Raw genomic sequence first — 22,322 nt, forward strand, 5'->3', positions numbered from 1 at the left:
AAACCATTCACCTAAGTACTTCAGATTATATTAGTGTGTTAAGTTTTCAAATATGAATGTAGAAACACTCATGTTTCCCCCCACACTGGCAACAATGTAAATAGTGAACTAAGAGGCAAGTCAGTAGTTATGTTCACTCTTTGTGTGGCCTGAGTTGCTATTATACATGAAAAACATTATAGTTTATTAAATCAAACACAGAAGAAGGTTTGGTACAGAGCACACCCTGATGTCATGTATTTTGAGGTCCTCTTAAATGTGATAATTAATAAATAGGAGGCAAAGGGGAATAAAACAATTTCCTAGGATGATGCAATTTGGCAAAGTGTGAAAGCTGTGACTGACTCCAGGTTTTCTGGTTTTGCATTCTGCATCAGCCACTAGATGTACCCGCTTCACTTCCCCTATACCTATCTCACCCTGTCCAGCACCCCCTCCCCCCACAGGCTCCCCCAAAGACCACACTGCTGGCATCAACCTCACCCCACCTCCTCACCCCCACAGTCTCCCCCAAAGGCCACACTGCTGGCATCAATGCTGCCCTCAGTCACACCACAGGCAAAAAGTCCCGGGGAAAATGTTTGCTAGTACCTATTTGTTAGATTAATCATGGCTCCACACTAGGGTCCTCTCATACAATTGTTCAGTTAAAATCAATAAAGACATATTTAAATAAAAAGAATGATACCAGAGTCTCCAGAAGAAACATCAATCGAATCAGTAACTTTAAGCCTGTGTGTTATGGTAAATGAAAAGAATGGAAGGTGGGAGGGGCAAATTATAAAACGATAGCAGAACTATGGAAAAGAGGGATTTAGTTGTCATAGTTTGCGGATATGAAGCCATAAAATGTACTCGATGTAAATTCCCCACACCCACACCAGAACAAGAATTTTTCTCTCATTCAAAGTAGGATGCCAATGCTCCCCAAGAAGACCTGGACACCTCTTTATCTTCCCAGCTTTCCTTAGGATCTTTAATACCAATTAGAACATTGGAATGCTGGGGGCACCATTGAAAACAATGGAGTGCTGCGGGCTTTTACTGGCCGGTAAAAGCCCGCAACGCCAACATTCCAATGTTCGCTTTGTTCACAGCAACAGCTGTGAACAAAGCCTCACGGAGCCCGAGGGGATTTTAATCCCCTGGGGCTCCGTGAACTTTTTTTTTTTTAATAGAACATTCTGCCCTGTGTTGCAGAATGTTCTAATAGCCTTAGAACCCGCCGTAGCGGGCTTTACCGGCTATTAAAGTCCCTCTCCCTTGTTAAGTGCCCTCGCCTTCGGCTCGGGCATTTAACGCGGGAGCGGGCCTTTAATAGCCGGTAGAGCCCGCTACGGCGGGTTCTAAGGCTATATTTCTGTTTAGAGTACCACCATTTTGTATTTTTAGTTAGTCTGCATGCATACGATGCAAAATTTTTATACTGTTCCAGATTAAAATATTATGTACATTTTTATTTATGTGTTATTCCACTTTCAAAGCAGTGACTCTCTCTCTAATTGCATAAGGATCATCACAGGCAGCGTGGGTACCCAAATGTGTCATCAGACACAGTTTATGTACGTGAACACAGAAGACAACATTGACGTAGAAGAATATTGCTCAGGGGATTTATTTGAAATTGATCCCAAGGAGTGTATGACGTTCTATTAATATTGTTGCTGACCCCACATTAAAATATAGTCAGGTTCAAAATCCACCCAGTTTATGTTGCCCACGTTTAAATGCGTGAAGGTGACCATTTTCTGTATTTTGCAATAACAGTATTAACAGGAGGGGTACCACAGGAGCGATGTGGCAGAAAAGACGCTGAAAAATAAAACAATATGTCATAATTGAGTACAAAGTTAGAGTTTGCGGGGGGTGGAGGGTGGCTGCGGAAGAGGCATCTTTTAAAAAGAAACTTGAATAAATATAAAATCTCCACGGATTTGTCAAGATTCACGTCCGTGTAGACAGAGGTTTATAGAAATCACTTTAACTGGAGTCCTGTTGGCTGTATGCATGTAGGTTTGTCAACTTCCTCAAGCTGAGCACCTTTGTGACTGACTCCTATGGCGTATTGGATTTTCCGGTAAGCTTCACTTTGACAACTGGAAATGCTATAAACTGCCACCATGAGGAAAATAAATTGCACCGGATGCCGAGAGAATTTCTGTTAGATCAATAGCAGGTTAAATATGTGCATGCTGTGTTAGTGAGCACCAAGTAATGCACTGAGCTTCAGCTGAACAAAGATTCTCATCATCACTGTAATGGAGATGGATATTTGGTAGACCAATTCCTGTTTCAGTTTTAAAGGCACATTGCTGGTGATGTGAGCAACTTTTAAGGAATACTTATGGCACAGGGAGCAGCGATGTCACAACCCATAACTCGGGGATGATGTCATACCTGTGAATTATTTCCCATATTTTATTGTAGTATCATCATTCCCGTGAAATGCACAGTTCAAAAAGTCTAAAATGTAGATATAAATCATGTTGTGGGTAGCAGCTAATGTGAATATTGGTCACTTAAAATCATAGTTTATCACCATGGAAACAAGACTTTTCTAGGAGGACATAAAAACAGTTGGTCGGTATTTATCATCAATAAAACTCATTTAAATAGTTAAACAGCATTAGTAGGTCTGTCATCAATGTTTTATGTGACTCATATCATATTTTCAGATAATATTTAGTTGATCTCACAACATATATATTTATAACTCACAAGTCAGGATTTGGAGATAACGGATGCAGCTCAGAGAGCATCTGCAACCAAGTGACTCATGGGGAAAAACACACATCTGTAAGTGGAAATTCCTTCATCCTAATTTAAAGGAGGGTCCGCAGATGTTTCCTCTAATGATTAAATGTACCACTGTGAAACAATCCACCAGTTTAGCAGGTTGTGGAGTAAATCCGCGGCCGGGTAATGAGTTTGTGTTCTTAGGAGATGTGTACACTAACGATTTCCCAAACGCAGGTGTACGCAAATGTTTCTGCCATGCATACTTCAGCAAATTATCCAATGCGAACATATAGGCTGTATTCATACTAAAGTGAGAGTCTTCTGCTTACAAAATACAAAGCAAAAGGTGGCCTTTGTACTATGCCTGCGGAAGCACAAGCCCAGTAAACAGAAACAGTAGAAATGGTATAAAATGTATCCTTTTGTTCTTTTAATGCTGGGCATGGGCAAGACCCCCACCCCTAAAACAATCCTACCCAGACCCCCTACCCCGCCCCTAAAAACAATCCTACCCCAAACCCCCACCCCTGTCCCTAAAACAATCCTACCCCAACCTCCCACCCTGCCCCTAAAAACAAAAACTACCCTGACCCCCCACCCCACCCCTAAAACCTAAAACTACCCTGCCGTGCCCCTAAAAAGTAAACTTACCCCGACCCCCACCCCTGCCCCTAAAACTACTGCAACCCCCACCCTGCCCCTAAAACCTAAAACTACCCGACCCCCACCCCAGCCCCTAAAACTTGAACTATCACCACCCGCCCATAAAAACTTAAATTACCCCGACCCCCCACCCCGCCCCTAAAAACCTAAACTACCCAGACCCCCCACCCTGCCCCTAAAAACTAAAACTACCCCTACACCCACCCTGCATCTAAAACTACTGCAACCCCCACCCCTAAAAACTAAAACTACCCAACCCCCCACCTTCTCCCCTAAAACTATCCCTACCCCCAACTCTGCCCCTAAAACGTAAAACTACCTGACCTCCTACCCCGCCTCTGCCGATGCATTGGTTCTGAGCCATCCAGTAGTGGGATGCATCAAGAATGGAGTCAGTGCACCCGTCAGTTGGTGATGTACCAGAGTCGATCCTCGCAACAGCGACAATGAGGCCACAGTGGAGGAGATGCGATGGTTCTGATTCCTTGTGTCGACTGTGACGTGTGGATTCTCCTTGAGCAGTACTTCAAACCCATATCCAAGTGTTCAGGACCGGGTTGCCACAACTTTGCAGGGCAGATTCACAGATGGCAGAGTCCAGGTGCTGTCGCAGGTGCTTTGAAAGTTTTTTAGTGGCAGTCCTTGTAGCAGCACAGCAGTCTTTCTACTTGGGAGATTATCCACAGATCTTATAACCAGTGGTGCCTTGGAACTGGTGGAGAATTCAAAGAGGGGCTTTAAAGTGCAGAAGTCCTCCCTTCTTACCGTGGCCTCAGACTCACTACTGAGGGTTAAACAGTCCTTTGTGTAGGTACAGGGCACAGCTATTCAGGTGTGAGTGAGAGGCTGTGTCCAGCCCCTCTTGCCCATCCTACATAGGATGGTCTGTCAGGATGTCGATGACTCATCAAGTCACACTGAAGCTCCCTTTGTGTGTGGCTGCCTAGAGGGAATGCACAAGCCCAGATGTCACCCACCCTAGATGTGTATTGGAGACAGGCTGCAGGTGCCCACAGGGCTAAAAGAAGAACAACAAAGCGGTATTTTCTAAATTATAGTGTTAAATTTGACTTTGCCATTAAAGAGAATTTATCATTAGAATTCCATATGTCTCAAACATGTCAGATCCACCACCTCTCAATTAGAAATTACAGCTTAGTAAATGTAATAAGGAAACCCCAATGTTATTATTTGAAAGGTGTAACTCTCACAGTAGTGAAAAACAAATTTGATAAATTGTCACTACCAGGGCACATCAAACTCAATAGTATATGCTCTGCCTTGTATTTACACAACACTCTGACCCATGGGATACCTAGGGCCTACCTTAGGGGTGACTTATATGTAATAAAAGGTGAGTTTAGAGCTTGGTAAGGGGTTTAAATGCCAAGTCGAAATGGCAATGTAACACTACATTCAGACTGCAACAGCAGGCCTGGGACATGTTTTAAAGTGCTGCTTAAGTGGGTGGCACAAGCAGTACTGCAGCAGGCCCACTAATAGAATTAATTTACAGGCCCTTGGCACATGTTGTGCACTTTATTAGAGACTTACAAGCAAATAAATATGCCAATTAGTCTAACCATGTTTTAGGGGAAGAGCACAAGCACTTTAGCACTGGTTAGCAGTGGTAAAGTCACAGAGTCCTAAGGCCAACAAAAACAAATTCAGCAACATTGGAGGCAAGGAGGCAAAATGTTTGGGGAAAGACCACCCTAAGGCAGACAGGTCTAACATACCTTATTTTGCTGGTGTTGCTTTTTTTATTTTGCATTTAGTGCGTTTTTCTAAGTAACAGCTACATATAGCGGTAATACCACAACATGCACGGTACTGCACACATAATACTGGAATATCATAATCAACAATCTCCTCATCTCCCTCACCCATATCCTCAATCAACATATGAATGACTCCATTAGCAGCTCCTTGGGCCACACTTAATTGTTGTTTTATGTACCATAATTGTTGAGCTTTGTTTCCCAACATACATACATACAATAGTGAAAGCAAATCACTTATCTATTCCAGATGCGTGGTTGTGTTGCAGTCCACTGCATCTGATTTAGCAGCTTGCGGAGGAGGCTGTAGGAGCAGATAGTTACATGGAGGGCTCAAATGTCCATAGGTCTGGAGCTCAGGTGCAACAATTCAGTATACAGAGACAATTGCTCATTTCAGTAGATAAGCTCATTCAAAATTTTGGTGCACTTCCCTGTCCCCAGCAACAGGCCACTCTGCATTTTTCCAGAAGGAGAGTCAGTGCTACAAATTTTCTAAAGTCATAATCAATTTCATGAGTGTGCGAGTAGTGGGATGGGTGTTAGCGCCCATTCCAGCATGGTGGCCAAGACTTCAAGCACCTCCACCCAGTATGCTTGTATCAATCTACATGACCAAGCAAGGTCAACAAAATCCACTCCATCCATTGTGCATCTTATGCAGGTGTCATCTGGGTGAAGATGATATTGATAGAGCCGAGAGGGCGTGTAGTAGAGCTTCTGTAAAGGTTTATGATGGATGAAACAGAGTCTATTGCTGGGTGCGATTTGCCCAGTTTGTGCACAGCAGTATGCCCACTGCTCATCCGTGAGTACAACTCCGATGTCTGTCTCCCATTGGGTGTGAGCAGATCCCTCACTATGAGGGAGTTTGGCCTATGCGGCATGATATGAGGGAAACCAAATGCCATTTGGTGTTTACTTGTAGCATTGTGTGAAGAGTGCTAAATGTGGGGTGTTCTTTGGGAAAATCTGAAGTGGTGTTTTCACATTGTGTCACAGTCTAATGTAAAGAAAGGTATCTAACGGAGATGGCAATTTGGTCCTAAAGAAGTCATCAAAGGAGAAGAAGGTTTCTTCCCAATATAAATTACACCAAGTCTGGCAGAAATGGTTCAGAAGAAGCTGCCTTCTGGCAAACTCTTGAGTAACTGGAAGTAGTGGGTGATAGGGAAGTGGTATAAGAGGAGAGTACATAATGCTTTTGCCAAGTTTGTGGGTAATGCATTTCCAAGCATTTGAGGTGCGAGCAACCATGTATTCATCCATTGTGGACATCGAAGAGGGAGTGCCTAGGAATGAAGAGAGGTGGTAGGGGCCACATATCCCTGCTCCACTGCCAGATGTAGTAAAATTGGGCTAGATCTGTACCATTGAATAGCATAGTGAGCTTGGGCACAGGGATAATATAGTTCCACGTCTGGTGTATCAAAGCCGGCCTGTGAGAATGGCAGTGTGAGGATGTCCCATCATAAACAGGTTTGTTTACCCACCCATTGCAACTTAATTAATTGGGTTTTGACGGTTTGGAAAAAAGAGCCCCCTTGCGACAGAGGTATATTAAGGAACAAATATAAAAATGTAAGTCGTATCACCATTTTCATTAGTGTGATGCGGCCTGCCAGGGAAATAGCGAGGAGATCCAATGTGTAATGCGATTAGTGAGAGCATCTATCACTATACCATAATTAATTCTAATGACCTCTTCTTTATCTCTCAAAGTTATGATCCCCAGGTACTTAAGTTCAGATTGACACCAATGTAACGGGAAGTCTTGGATAAATTGTTTGGTGGTGAGTGTCAAAGGAAATATGTTTGATTTCTCTCAATTGACCTGCACTCCTGATAACCCCTCAAAGTGCATAAATTCTCTTAGTGTTGCATTCAGACTGGATTGTGGGTCATGCAGATGGAGGGTCATATTGCCAGCATAAAAAAAGATCAATAGGTGTCTGGTTGAGTAGCGATGTGCATGTTCAGGGTGGTACTGCCGCTAGTGGCTCTAATGCCAAGGCAAAAAGTAGTGGCGATAATGGACAACCTTGATGTGTACCCTTTGTGATAGCAATGGAGGATGAAGTTGCTCCATTGATCCTGGCACAAGCTGTCAGTGTGTGCATAGGAAGGGTACCCATTTCAAGAATGTTTTTGGAATTCCCATTCTGTGGAGGGCTATCATTAGAAAATCTCTTTCTAATGAATCAAATCCCTTGGTGGAACCCAAAAAGACATCCACTGCTATAGGCCTAACTATGACTTTGGCGGTCCCACCATGGGACCGCAAAAGTCACAGGGAAGACGCCACTGCCCATGGGGGTGACATCCCCGAGCGTATTACAATGTTCATGCCGGGTTGACTTGCGTGAACACTGTAATGCACGTACCCGCCGGGCAGACCAGTGGGAACAGTGCTACGATATTGGTCTCAGCTCCTTAAAGGGAGCCAAGGCCAATATCCTAGCACTCCAGCACCCTTGGAATATGCAAAGCAGACAGTGCGCATTCTGACGGTCTTAGGCAGGGGTCCCTGCTTTCCGCCAGTCGTTTCATGGTGGGGTACCAGCCATGGAAAGGCTGGAGAAAAGTGGGGTTGTGATCAGCCAGGCGGCGCTGAGTTTAGAACCGCCCTGGATGGTTACAACTCCAGCCACTGTTGACCCATCGGGAACCATGTTTCAGGCAGGGGTGGGAGTCCCCTGGTGTTTCCGCCCACCAGGGATGCAATGTGGCACTCAAACTGCCACAGTTGAGGTTGTCCGACCGTTACCGCGAGGCAGGCGGTCCTGGGACCGCCAACCTCGTAATGAGGCCCTATGTCTTGTAGTACTGCAAAGAACGTTCTGAGGTTTTTAGAAGGGGCACGGACAAGGATACACACTCATCGGTCAGGGCTAAGTGATTGGCAAGGACTTTTGTGAGGATCTTTTCATCGCAATTGTAAGACCTAGCATCCTTGGCGTGGTCTCCCTTGTCTTTTTTGCCTCTGCTTCCCATGTTTTGACTGTGTGGTGGACTCTGTTTTTGCTGTTTTTGGTACTCTGGGCACTTTACCACTGCTGACCAGTGGTAAAGTGCAAGGGCTCCTGTGCAAATTATATGTGTCATTGGCTTTTCCATGATTGGCAAATTTTATTTACTAGTAAGTCCCTCGTCAAGTGCAACAGAGGTACCCATTGCCTGTAAATCAAATGTGACTAGTGGGCCTGAAGTACTGGTTGTGCCACTCACATGAGTAGCCCTGTAAACAAGGCTCAGACCTGCCAAATTTTCTCCTTGCCTCCTGGACCGCAACACTGAAATCAGGATAGAAGGTGACTTCATTGCAGTTGAAGTTGAGAGTGTGTTTTTCTCTTTCCAGTTGTAGCACAGTGTCACTGTCTCTATAATTAGGCAGCCAGGCCACAATTGGATGAGCAAAGACCCTAGGTGGTGGGCGAGCCAGCAGGACTTGGTTTACCCTCTCCACAACAATGAGCCTGAAGAAGTCTTCTACTCCAAATAACGTGGTCAGCATTCTCTCAATGTAGCCTTCCAACTTTGAGGTCTTCAATTTTTTCTGCTATTAGTTTTAAGACTTTTCCATTTAAAGCATTTTATCGCCATGATCTGACACGGTGTCTTCTACTGTGGACAGGCATTGTTCCACTTCTTCTATGTATCCTTCATGTTCCTCAAACTTTTGCGTAATTCAGCCCATTCTTGTGCAGATGTTCTCCATTTATTTCTCAATAGCTGTCAGACTTTGTTGCATGGCCACCATGAGTTGTTTCATGTCCACCGATTCTGATGGCTCATCCTGAGTGGATTTCTCACTATTTGGTGGCTCTGGCACAGTGTCAAGCCCTTGTGTTATACTACAAGGGTCAAATTGCAATGTTGCTGTCTGCCATATGCTTTGCCCATGTAGTTTGGACAGTTAGTGGGGTAGGTTAAGTAGATTGCAGGAGTTTGCTATAATGTAGCAAGTAAGCACGTTATACCACGAAATGTCAGATTGAGTTGCAATTATTGTGGGTCTAGATGTAAAGTGATCAGTTCAGACCAGCAGGGATATCAGTCTGCTTTCAGTACAATTCACCTTATCGATACTTCAATGGAGTGAGCAGACTGTATACGTACTATGGAGTGTGCAGAGGATCTTAGGCTAAATTCCACAATGATTCATCACTGCATACTGCCAGGTCGCCATCAGGTTTCTCAATAGCTCCTTTATTTAAGCGGTCGACAACCTGGTCCCATCTCACGCCGAGGTCTCTACTTGGGGGACACACAACCAGACTCAGGTCTGGCCAGCGGGTAGCGATCGGGCCTGTGGGACCATGTTTGGTTAGATGCACTTTAAGGGCAGTGCATGTGCCTATGTCTTTACGCCAGCGCATCTCCCAAAATAAGTGATTTGATGTGTAGCACTGGCCGTCTGTTTTAGTGCCCAGTCGTGCTTATATTTTGTAGAAGTAAGTTGCAAGGCCTCATGTGTTCAGCTGGAAAAATGCTGGACATGAGTGGTAGTAATGCTCGGAGTTTTTGTAGTCACATCTCGTTATGAGGAAGCAGTGCAGCTTCAATCAATGACGTGTTACCAGCCCTGCAATTAAATTAGCATTTTAATGCTTAAAACAACAGGTGGTTGGTGTTTGATATGAGTATTACTGTTGCTAGATCATCTCAGGCTTGTGTTTTCTGGGTTTCACACAGTGCTAGGAGGTGAATATGGGTGTGTTATAGTCAATCACCATACGTGCCATAGCTTTGTGGTCTCCCCAGAGGCTTGGGAAGCTGCAGGCCGAGGTTGAAAGAGACCCTCCTGGTCACATTCACCGATTTGGCTCCAAATGATCGGAGGCTGGTGCTTTAGATCTTTAGGCCCTAGACAGGCTGGTTTGCCCGATGGGCACTGCCAGTGCATAGGGATCGCATGTTGTTCTGGACCACTCCCATCCAGGGGACAGTAAAAGCCACACAAGGGGCGGAGGTGCAGAGAAACCCGTAATAGGTTGGACTCTGAACCCTAACAGCAGGGCATGGTAACATGAAGCCAAGACAGAGACTGAGTAGGGGAGGAAGTTTGGTATTCGCTAATATGTTTCAGGCTCTCTCAAAAGGGAATCTGGGGCAGGAAAAGAAGAGGGAATTATCAATGCTGCCTCCAATAGTAGGAAGCCACACGCAGGACACAGCAGAACAATCTGGCATAGAATCACTGCTACTGCATTCACAGAAGAGATTAAATACAAATTTGTAAACTTGGAAAAGAACCAGGCAAAAATACAGGGGGCTTGTGAGAGCTTGGAGCTTAAAATGAACGATCTCTTAGAGAGCCTAGGCAACATAGAAGCCTTTATAAAGGCTTTGAATAAGGAGGGTGATACTAATTATAGAGAGATTCAAAGGTCGAAAACAAGAGAAAAGAAGCTATGCAACAAGATATAGGGGGTGATTCTGACCCCGGCGGTCCTTGACCGCCGGGGCCAGGGTCGGCCGGAGCACCGCCAACAGGCTGGCGGTGCCCCGCAGGGCATTCTGACGCCGCGGTCAGAACAGGAAAACCGGCGGTCTCCCGCCGGTTTTCCGCTGCCCTCATGAATCCTCCATGGCGGCGCAGCTTGCTGCGCCGCCATGGGGATTCAGACACCCCATACCGCCATCCTGTCCTGGCGGTTCGCCCGCCAGGAACAGGATGGCGGTATGGGGTGTCGTGGGGCCCCCGTAAGAGGGCCCCACACAGAATTTCAGTGTCTGCTTAGCAGACACTGAAATTCGCGACGGGTGCAACTGCACCCGTCGCACCTTCCCACTCCGCCGGCTCCATTCGGAGCCGGCTTCCTCGTGGGAAGGGGGTTTCCCGTTGGGCTGGCGGGCGGCCTTCTGGCGGTCGCCCGCCAGCCCAGCGGGAAACACAGAATAACCTCAGCCGTCTACTGACCGCGGTGCGGTATTCTGGAGGGGGGAACTCTGGCGGGCGGCCTCCGCCGCCCGCCAGAGTTAGAATGACCCCCATAGTCCCTGGTGAATAATGCCAGAAGGAATAATATAAGATTGTGAAACATCCCAAAAGGCATGGATGGAGGAGACTAAAAAAGGATTTGTGATTAATCTGTTAAGGACTATGGGGGTCATTACAACATTGGCGTGAAAGCTGCTTACCGCCGTGCAGAAGACCGCCAATACACCAACGAGGCCGCAGAATTCCGCCACAGCTATTATGACACACATATCTGAATACGCCGAAATTCAGACACCCAAACAACTCCGCCACACCAAAGGTCAGTGTTAAACTGGTGAAAACAAATCCTCCATGCCAACAGAAAAACGCCCATGCTATTACGACCCACAAATCCACGCAGCGGTCTTTCATCCGCGGTATTCCATTGGCGGTACACACCGCCGTGCTCAAAATACCACACATCTCCAAAACACCGCCACATTGGACAATTCAAAATACACACACCTGATACACATACAAACACCACTCCCAGACACCCAATTCAATATAAAACACACACCCACATCACACACAAACCCCTACGACCACAAATTTGTCACGAAGGACAAGGAGACAGCACTGACTAGACAATCCCACCACACAGAGGCACACAACACCATCACCCACACAACATCCACGCACAAAACACCACACACCACTACACATCACCACACTCATCACCACATACACCACCCCACACATCACACACACCACCCCATGGCACGCCAAAGACACCCCCGCTTTTCCGAGGAGGAGCTCAGGGTCATGGTGGAGGAAATCGTACGGGTAGAGCCACAGCTATTTGGCTCACAGGTGCAGCACACATCCATAGCCAGGAAGAAACTATGGCGCAGAATAGTCGACAGGGTCAACGCTGTGGGACAGCACCCAAGAAATCGTGAGGACATCAGGAAGAGGTGGAACGACCTACGGGGGAAGGTGCGTTCAATGGTCTCCAGGCACAATATCACGGTTCAGCAGACTGGCGGCGGACCCCCACCTCCTCCCCCACAACTAACAACATGGGAGGAGCAAGTCTTGACCATCATGCATCCTGAGGGCCTCGGAGGAGTCGGTGGAGGAATAGACACTGGTAAGTCAAATCTTAACTATCATATCCCCCACCCTACCTGCATGCTATCACACACCCCCACCCTCACCCCTTCACCTATCACTCAAACTCCTCACTAATGTACTCATAACACAAACCACACATCCCAACACCAAGCCCTGCATGACACAACTAAGCATGGTCACCCCTCACCAAAGCATGCTCACTGCACATACCCATAACAACCCCCTAACCATCATCACACAAGCCCCCACACAGGAATGCTTGCACTGGGGTACACGCACACCCACCCATTGCACACCAACACACACACACATGCAATAATCATGCTCTTATGCCCCTGCAGGATCACGAAGGACCGTCACCACACCGGAGGGTCCAGACATCTCCACTCCACCCACAGAAGAGGCCCACAGTGACGATAGCAGCTCTGCCCTACTGGAGCCTGATGACCAGCCCGGACCATCGTGGGCCTCAGGACAGTCGGTTCCCCTTGCACAGGCACAGCCCAACACTGACCTTCCACCCTCTGGTAACACCAGTACAGCACCCACCCAGCGGGCCCAAACCTCCGTACCCAGGACAGGTCAATCAGCTGTGTGTCCACCACTACAGGGAACCCAGGAGAACCCACCACCCCAACAACAACAGGGACCTGGGGGCAGTGGTAGTGGGCACCCGGTCCAGGGGACAGAGGCACAGGAACACAGGGGAACTGGGAGGGCTGCTGTGCGACAGGGGGCGGACAGGCCAAGGGAACCCACTCTCCACGAGGCCCTCTCTTCCATCATGGGAGCATACCACCACTCCCAGGAGACGATGGCGACGGTCCTGGTCAAGTTTCAGGAGACCCAGCGCCTGCAGGAGGAACAGTATTTGGGGTTCAGGGAGGAGCTTAGGACCATCAGCTCTGCCTTGGGCACCATCATAGGGGTGCTGAAGGACATACAGCAGACCATGAGGGACACCGTGGTACTCCAAGGGGCCCCTGACACTAGCCAGGAAGATGAACTGCCCACCACCTCTGTCTGCGCTAGTGGACAGGACGCCCCGCCACAGGACCACCACACCAGCACCCCACCCCCTGCAGATGGACAACCACCACGCAAGCGGTCCCTGAGATCCAGGAACAGGACAGAGCAAGATGGCAAGACCCCCGCCAGGAAATGAGACCACCCTGATTGTCCTCCCACTGTCCCACTTTCTTACCCTGTCCAGATTGAAACTGCCCCAGCTACACTTCCTATGCCCATATGGGCAATGCACCTGTGTGACCAATAGACTGGAATCTGCCATGGACATTCCTCCACCATCACCCCTGACCATTTTATAACATCCTCCACTATTTAGCACGTAAATAAACACCCTTAAATCAAAAAACTATCTGGAGTCAGTCTATGATTTGGTAAAATGTATTATCAATGATAGTGTCAAAACGCATTTGTAGTTGTAAAGGCAACATACCAATGTCACACATCACAAGTCCTTGAAGGATGCATGCAGATGACACACGTTGGTAACCACACCTGTGAAACCGTAATGGAAAGGAACAACTCAGTTACCAAATAATCCCATTAAATTACACACAGGATACAGTAAGACGTGTGACAGTGAATGTAATGGTAAAAATGAAAATGTTCTCACCTGTGTGTCACTGGAAATATTGCTGTATGACAGACTCCCTGTTGTCGTTGTCTTCTTCCTCAGCTTCCTCCTCATCACTGTCCACAGGCTCCACAGCTGCCACCACACCGTCATCTGGACCATCCTCCTGCAGAAAAGGCACCTGGCGTCGCAAAGCAAGATTGTGAAGCATTGAGCAGGCGATGATGATCTGGCACACCTTCTTCGGTGAGTAGAATAGGGAACCACCTGTCATATGGAGGCACCTAAACCTGGCCTTCAGGAGGCCGAAGGTGCGTTCGATCACCCTCCTAGTCCGCCCATGAGCCTCATTGTGGCGTTCCTCTGCCCTGGTCCTGGGATTCCTCACTGGGGTCAATAGCCAGGACAGGTTGGGGTAACCAGAGTCCCCTAATAGCAACACATGGTGCCTCTGGAGTTGACCCATCATATCAGGGATGCTGCTATTCTGCAGGATGTAGGCGTCATGCACTGAGCCAGGGAACATAGCATTTACCTGGGAGATGTACTGGTCTGCCAAACATACCATCGGTACATTCATCGAATGATAACTCTTCCTGTTCCTGTACACCTGTTCACTCCTGTGGGGGGGGACCAAAGCTACATGGGTCCCATCAATAGCACCTATGATGTTGGGGATATGTCCAAGGGCATAGAAGTCACCTTTCACTGTAGCCAAATCTTCCACCTCAGGGAAAATGATGTATCTCCTTACGTGTTTCAGCAGGGCAGACAACACTCTGGACAGCACGTTGGAAAACATAGGCTGGGACATCCCTGATGCTATGGCCACTGTTGTCTGAAAAGACCCACTTGCAAGGAAATGGAGCACTGACAGCACCTGCACGTCCGGGGGGAATTCCAGTGGGATGGCGGATTGGTGACATCAGGTCTGGCTCCAACTGGGTACACAGTTCCTGGATAGTGGCACGGTCAAACCTGTAGGTCACGATTAAATGTCGTTCCTCCATTGTCAACAGGTCCACCAGCGGTCGGTACACCAGAGGATTCCGCCATCTTCTCAAATCTCCCAGCTGACGCGCCTAAGAAGGGCAACAGCGACGATTGAGTCAATTATTTTCCAGGTATGTACCCACAGTTACACAGAAGACGACACCAAACACAAAACCCTTCCTGTATGTGTGTTGAGTGTAGGCCTAGCTATGTGTGACGCAGTTAAAAATGAAGCCATGTGGGCCCCTGAAATGGCGGCTGCCTGACCTCTAAACTGGGACAATGGGATTGTGGGGTAACTGCGTTGCCGTTGCACACCGTCCCGGTAGGCAGTCGTAGACCGCGGCGCAATGCTGCATTGGTTAACATTGGACCCTATGGGTCCCAGGAGCCAATGAACAAGTGCGCCGGCTGTGATGATATGCACCGCCACGGACGTCACCGCCGCGGACGTCACCGCCATATTCTAACTGTTCAATCACTAGATACCTCATCTTCGACAGGAGAGGACCTACACTGCAAGTGCTGCTGTGACCTCGGTCTGGAAGCGACGATGGCTGCTGCGTCTGGGGAAAAAGCCCCTGCCTTCACTGCTCAGGAGTTGGAGAAACTGGTAGACGGGGTCCTCCCCCAGAACACGCTACTCTACGGTCCTCCAGACCAACAGGTAAGTACACAGGGAGCACGTTGTGTGGGCTATGCCTGGGTGGAGAGGGCTGGTTGTAAGAGGGAAGGGGGCAGAGTTCAGGGAACAATAATGCATGTGAATGAATGTGCCACATGGCTAGGGTAGGGAGGGGGGCTACTCACATCGACGGTGCAGTTGTTAATGACTTCACTTCTTCCCATGTGCATGTCATGTAGGTCAGCGCCCACCAGAAGAAGGACATTTGGCGTGCCATCGCCAAGGATGACCGGACCCTGGGGGTCCACCAGAGACGGGGCACCCACTGCCATAAGAGATGGGAGGACATTCACCGCTGGAGCAAGAAGACGGCGGAGGCTCAGCTGGGGATAGCCTCCCAACGTGGGAGGGGTGCCCATCGCCCCATGACCCCCCTGATGTTCAGGATCCTGGCGGTGGCCTACCCTGAGTTGGATGGGCGCTTGAAGGCATCACAGCAGACACAATGGGGTGAGTACACTCTCATTCTGCTGACTTTGCGCGCAGTGGAGGTGTCTGGGTGGGGGAGGTGGGCTGTGGGTTTCCCTAGGCCAGGGCGAGTTCCGTAGGCAAGGCCCCTCCGTAAGACAGGCCATGTGGCACCCCACCCCACCTCTGTAGAGTCCCAAGTACACCTAGTCATGCCCCTGTGGCATCCATGTGTGCAGATGTTCACCATAGCCATGTATGCCAGATCCCAGAAATTGCATCTGCAGAGGCCAGGAGCACGGCATAATGCAGGGGGCTGCTGTGTCTGTATTGTCCGCCAATGGTAGCGGTATGCCATGCACTCAACCTGTCTTTCTTCTGTTCCCCCCCCTTTTGTGCTCTCCCTGTTCTTTTGTGCATCAGCATCATCAGGCGGAGGTACAGTGTCACTGGAGCACGAGGGAGCTGCATCCCACATGGCCATGGAGGGCCACACCACGGACTCAGAATGCACCAGTGGGACGGAGGGCGAGGGGAGCTTCACGTCGGCCACAGGATCACCAACCAGCGACACGGACTCGTCCGCCGATGGGAGCTCCCTTGTGGTGGTGGCACCATCTGTGCGCCCCACTTCTAAAGGTACAGCCGCCACCTCCCCTACCAGCACCGCCCTCCCAGCAGCCCCTCAGCATTCGCCCCGTGCCCGCAAACCCAGGAGGGTGGGCAACACCTTCGCCCCAGGCACCTCAGGCCCTGCCCCAGTCACCCCTGCTGCCCTCAGTGAGGAGGCGGTTGACCTCCTCAGGTCACTCACTGTTGGGCAGTCTACCATTGTCAATGCCATCCAGGGTGTAGAAAGGGAGTTGCAACACGGTAATGCATTCCTGGAGGGCATTCATTCTGGTCAGGCTGTCCTTCAGCGAACCCTGCAATCTCTGGCCTCAGCACTGATGGCAGCCATTGTCCCTGTGTCTAGCCTCCCCCTCCAACCTCCTCCACCCAGACCCAATCCCCTGTACCCCAGCCCATCCCAAGCACACCTACAGACCAGCATGCACACACTTCAACACACAAGGGAAGCTCAGGCAAACATAGGCACCACACAACCCACAGGCACACACACAAGCATCACCCACATGCAGACACAGCAACATCCACTGCCTCCACTGTGTCCCCCTCTTCGTCATCTCCCTCATCCCTCCCAGTGTCGTCTACACTCTCACCTGCATGCACTACATCTACAGGCACCAGGAGTTGCACCAGAACACCCAGCACCACACCCCGCTCACCTGCAATCACCACCTCCACTTCCATTTACACGTCCCTGTGTCCTCTCCCAGTGTGTCTGTGATGCCCCCTCCCAAAGTAAACAAACGCGGGCACCCACACACCCAACATCCATCCATCTCACGACAGCCTCCAGTACCTGCACCCAAAACACCTAAAGTGACACCTCCTACAATCACCTCCTCTTCCTCCACTCCCAGACCCCCTCCAACTACCCATCCCAGTGTTCGTCAGAAACTGTCCCTCTGTAAAGTTGACCTTTTTGCCCCCACCCTCCAGTTCATCAGTCCCGTCGTAGCGCCTCAGCCAAAAAGCCTCCAATACCAGTGGTGCCTGTTCAAGGTGTGTGGAGTACACTGGCCACCAGGGCAGGCAGTGTGACCCGGAGCCAAGGCACTGGCAGCCCACCCCCTGTAAAAGCTCTGAAATTGGAAAGTGGCCGACGGGACCCTGTGAAGACTCCTGGAGGCGAAACAACTCACAGGGGTCCCAGGGGGATTGCAGAGTCAGCTGTGACTCCTCCAAAGGTGGGGAAGGGCCAGAGAAAGCCTGCACAGCCTGCTGTGAGCATCACGGTGGAGAAGGGCGCCATCCTTCCCGGCGGTCGGGACACCACCGCTAGCACCGTCGTCACTGGTCCGGAGACCACTGCCAGAGTCATTGCCCAGGAGGGCCCAAGTATTGTCACTGCCCAGTCCAGAGAACGTCATGCCACACACCAATGCCGAGTCCAGAATCACCATGGCAAAGCACCGCTGAACAGTCCATAACCGCCATGGCAAAGCACCGCTGAACAGTCCAGAACCGCCATGGCAAAGCACCGCTGAACAGTCCAGAGACCGCCATGGCAAAGCACCACTGAACAGTCCAGGACCGCCATGGCAAAGCACTGCTGACCATTCCAGAGACCGCCATGGCAAAGCACTGCTGAACAGTCCAGAGACCGCCATGGCAAAGCACTGCTGAACAGTCCAGTACCGCCATGGCAAAGCACTGCTGAACAGGGCATGCACCGGGGAAGAATGAAAAGGCCGCCACATCAAGCATCGTTATCCCATGTGCAGCTGGGACAGTGACGGGACAGGAACTTTCATGGGGAGACTAATCCAGTCTGGGCACCATTCCCCCTCCAGAACCAGTGGAGCCATGCATCCACTCCGTCTGTCCTTAACAGGATGAAGCACTCTGGGCACCAGTCCCCCTCCAGAACCAGTGGAGACTGTTATCCACTTGAGAGACTGTGGCTTTGTACTCCCCAGGATGGTACAGTGGGCAAACCACCCACTGTAGAGACTTGAGAGACTGTGGCTTTGCACTCCCCAGGATGGTACAGTGGGCAACCTACCCACTGTAGAGACTTGAGAGACTGTGGCTTTGCACTCCCCAGGATACATCAATGGGCATGGAGCCCCGTTGTGGATCTGGCTTTGCACTCATCCGGCTGAGGTGCCCCCCCTTCCCTTCCCCCTGAGGTGCCTGTAGTATTTCGATCTGATGCCCCTGCAGTGTTCTCTCCGTTTGTGGACAGGTATCTTTTGTGGGCCTCGCCCATGCATTTTTGGACTAGTGGTGCATGGACATTGATATGTGCATATCTGCACTACTTCTCGTAATGTATATACTTATGAATGATTTTATAATATATCTGTATATTTTAGAGACATGTATTTTGATACATTAAATTGTTTGAACTGATTTCGTTTTGTCTTTGCATTCTTCCGGGGGGTTGTGGGTTGTTACTGTGATTTTTGGGAATGCATTAGTGTGTGTGTTGTAATATGCGATGGTGGGGGTGGGGGTGGTGTTTCGTGTGTGTCCCCCTAACTTTTGCCTCCCCCCTCCCCTATGTCGTAGGTGCAGTACTCACGTTGTCTTCGCCAGCGCCGGCGTTGCTCTTCATAGATGAGTAGGAATACAAGGGCTGGTAGGATTTGTAATTCCGGCTCCATGGCGTCCTCCTTCCTCGTGGGATGTGTTCAGGTGAGCGTTTTCCCATTGCAGTAACTGTTTCCGCCGTGTTTTTATCCACAGTGAATCCGCCCCGGAAAAGGTGGCGGATTGACGGGTTTTGATACTATGGGCGGTACATTGTCTTCCGCCTGTCTGTTGGCGGTGACCGCCGCGCTGCTTGTCTGTACCGCCGTGGCGGGCGGTGTGTTAAAGTGGCTGTCTTTGTTGGCGGTTTCCGCCAGGGTCATGATTCCCTTTTTTTCTACGCCGGCCTGTTTGCGGTATTACCGCAGCTTTAACACCATCCGCCAGGGTTGTAATGACCCCCTATATACCCTTTGTAGCCTCGGAGGACTTGGAGGCTGACATACAGAAGATTCATTAGGATCCTTTAAGAACAAATCCAAATAAGGAAAAGCCCAGGAAAATACTAGTCTACGTTAAGACATTTGCCATAAAAGAGCAGATTCTATCAGAGGCCTTGAAGGCTAGCAACTTTAATAAAGGCGAGCTGTCCTTTCGTATCAGGTCAGACATTTCTATGGCAATCCAAGACAGGCAATGGGAGATTAGAAAAATATACAGGAACTTAGATCCTTAGGTGCCACTGTTCAAATTAGTTTTGCGGTGGGAGATGACATAGATAAATGGTTAGCTGCTTATGAAGTTGCACTAAGGGCTCATGAAGTTTCTGAAGGGCAATGGGGTACAGCTATGTGGGGTTATGTGCCACCATTGGGGAGGGACACACTTCTCACATTGGATAAACCAGATCAAAACACATACCCACTTCAGAAAGCCATTTTACTTGCCAAGTTTGGGCTGACCCCTGAGGGATACCGTCAGAGGTTCAGGGACAGCACCAAACAATCCACACAAACATAGGTAGATTTCTTTCACTTTTCCAGTAAGGTACTGAATGGATGGGTTGGGGGCAACAAAGTAGATGATTACAAAGGGTTATATGACTTGATTCTGAGAGAGCATATGCTCGATACTACTTTTACAGAGTTGCGCCAGCACTTGGTAGATAGTAAGCTGACTGATCCCAGGAAGCTTGATAATGAGGCGGACCTTTGGGTTAGCACCAGAGTGTCCAAAAAGGTATCTGGGGGGGACACCCACAAAGGTGGTCAGGGTTCCCAACAGAAGAAAGAGGGGGGAGATAAACTTACAGATAAGGAACTCTCAAAAGGCCCCCAAAAGAATTCCCCAGGAGGGGGTGGCAACCATTCCTCTTTCAGATTTGGGAAAAAGCCAGGAACTTATGATAAATCAGGGAAATTCACCCCCAAATGCTTAGAGTGCTACCAGTATGGTCACAATAAGGGTGACTCCCAGTGTTCCAAGAGAGCACCGTCCACTACCAGACAGACACCTGGGTTGACTAGTATAGCACTCGGGGGGAGACAGACCCAGATAGCTTTGGGGAGCAGGCAGAGGTTTCCCTAGTGTCCCTGGGAGAAAGAGAAATGGTGCCCAAAGCCCACATGCCTCAAAATACTTCCAAATATAGGCAGTTGGTCACCATTGATGGGTAAAAGGTGGAGGCTCTGCGTGACAGAGGAGCCAGTATGACTACTGTCAAGAGTCAACTGGTGTCAACAGAGCAGATAGTACCTAATACATTCCACCAGGTCATAGTCGCTGACAATCGTGAGAGTCACCTACCAGTGGCTCTGGTTCCCTTTGAGTGGGGGGGGGTCTCTGGTACTCTGAAAGTAGCTGTGAGTCCTGCCATGCCTGTAGATTGTCTGTTAGGCAATGATCTTGAGCATACTGCTTGGAAAGAGGTAGAGCTCAGATCCCACCTGGAGATGTTAGGGTTGCCTGAGTTGGTCTGCATGACCACACGGTCCATGGCTGCCCGGGAAGGGAGTCAAGGGCGTCTGGAGCCTGGAAAAATGGCCCAGCAAAGAGGAAGGGCAAGAGGCGCGGGAAACCCGCCTCAAATGTTCCCATGATGGTGGACGGGGCCCCTGAGGGGGAAGAGGGCCCTGAGCCAACTGGAGAGGACATAGCTGACCTGGGTAACCTACCTGAACTTGCTGGTTGGCAAGTAGAGGGGGGCCAACCAGGGCAGAATTCTGCAAAGCGCAGAAGGAATGCCCCGCCCTTGAGGGTCTGAGGCAACAGGCCACAGCCCAAGCAGCAGGAGACACCTTTGGTACTCACCATATTTACTGGGAGAATGATCTCCTTTACAGTGAGCCTAAGGTTCCAGGTCTGGGGCAGCCCGTGTGCTGGTGGTCCAGTGTTCCCGGACCTCCCTATTGGGTCTGGCTCATGACATCCCCCTGGCAGGACACCTGGGCCAAGACAAGACTTTCAACAGGGTTGTCACCCACTTCCATTGGCCCAGGATGAGGACAGCCTCAGATAACTTCTGCAGAGCTTGCCCCACCTGCCAGGCTAGTGGGTAAACAGGGAAACAGCTTAGGGCTCCCCTGCTCCCACTCCCAGTCGTTGGCATCCTCTTTGAAAGGGTGAGCATCGACATTGCTGATCCCTTGGACCCCAAAACTGCCTTGGGCAACAGGTTTACCCTGGTTTTGGTGGACCATGCCACCCGCTATCCAGAGACAATCCCTCTGAAAACAGTGACTGCACCGGTGGTGACCAGAGCCCTGTTGGGAATATTTACCCGTGTGGGATTCCCTAAGGAGGTTGTGGCTGGCAGGGGCACAAACTTTATGTCTGCATACATGAAGGTCATGTGGGTTGAGTGTGGGGTGACCTACCGGTTTACCACACCTTACCATCCTCAATCCAATGGGCTTGTTGAGAGATTCAACAAGACCCTGAAGGGCATGATTAGTGGCCTGACTGATGCCATGAGGCGTAAGTGGGATGTCATCTTACCATGCCTGTTGTTTGCTTACTGGGAGGTGCCCCAGATAGGGGTGGCGTTCAGCCCCTTTGAGCTTCTCTATGGTCACCCTGTCAGGGGACCCCTAAGCATTGTTAAGAAGGGTTGGGAGAAAGTTCCCAAAGTCACCTCCCCAGGATGTGGTCAGCTACATGCTGGCCCTACGCAACCAAACCCAATGCTTCTGGAAGCAGGCCAAGAGTAACCTCGAGGCCAGTCAAGAGGTGATGAAGGAGTGGTATGACCGGAAGACCACTCTGGTTGAGTTCTCACCTGGAGACAAAGTT

Source organism: Pleurodeles waltl, chromosome 10 (assembly GCF_031143425.1).
Source record: "Pleurodeles waltl isolate 20211129_DDA chromosome 10, aPleWal1.hap1.20221129, whole genome shotgun sequence".
Classification (NCBI taxonomy): domain Eukaryota; kingdom Metazoa; phylum Chordata; class Amphibia; order Caudata; family Salamandridae; genus Pleurodeles; species Pleurodeles waltl.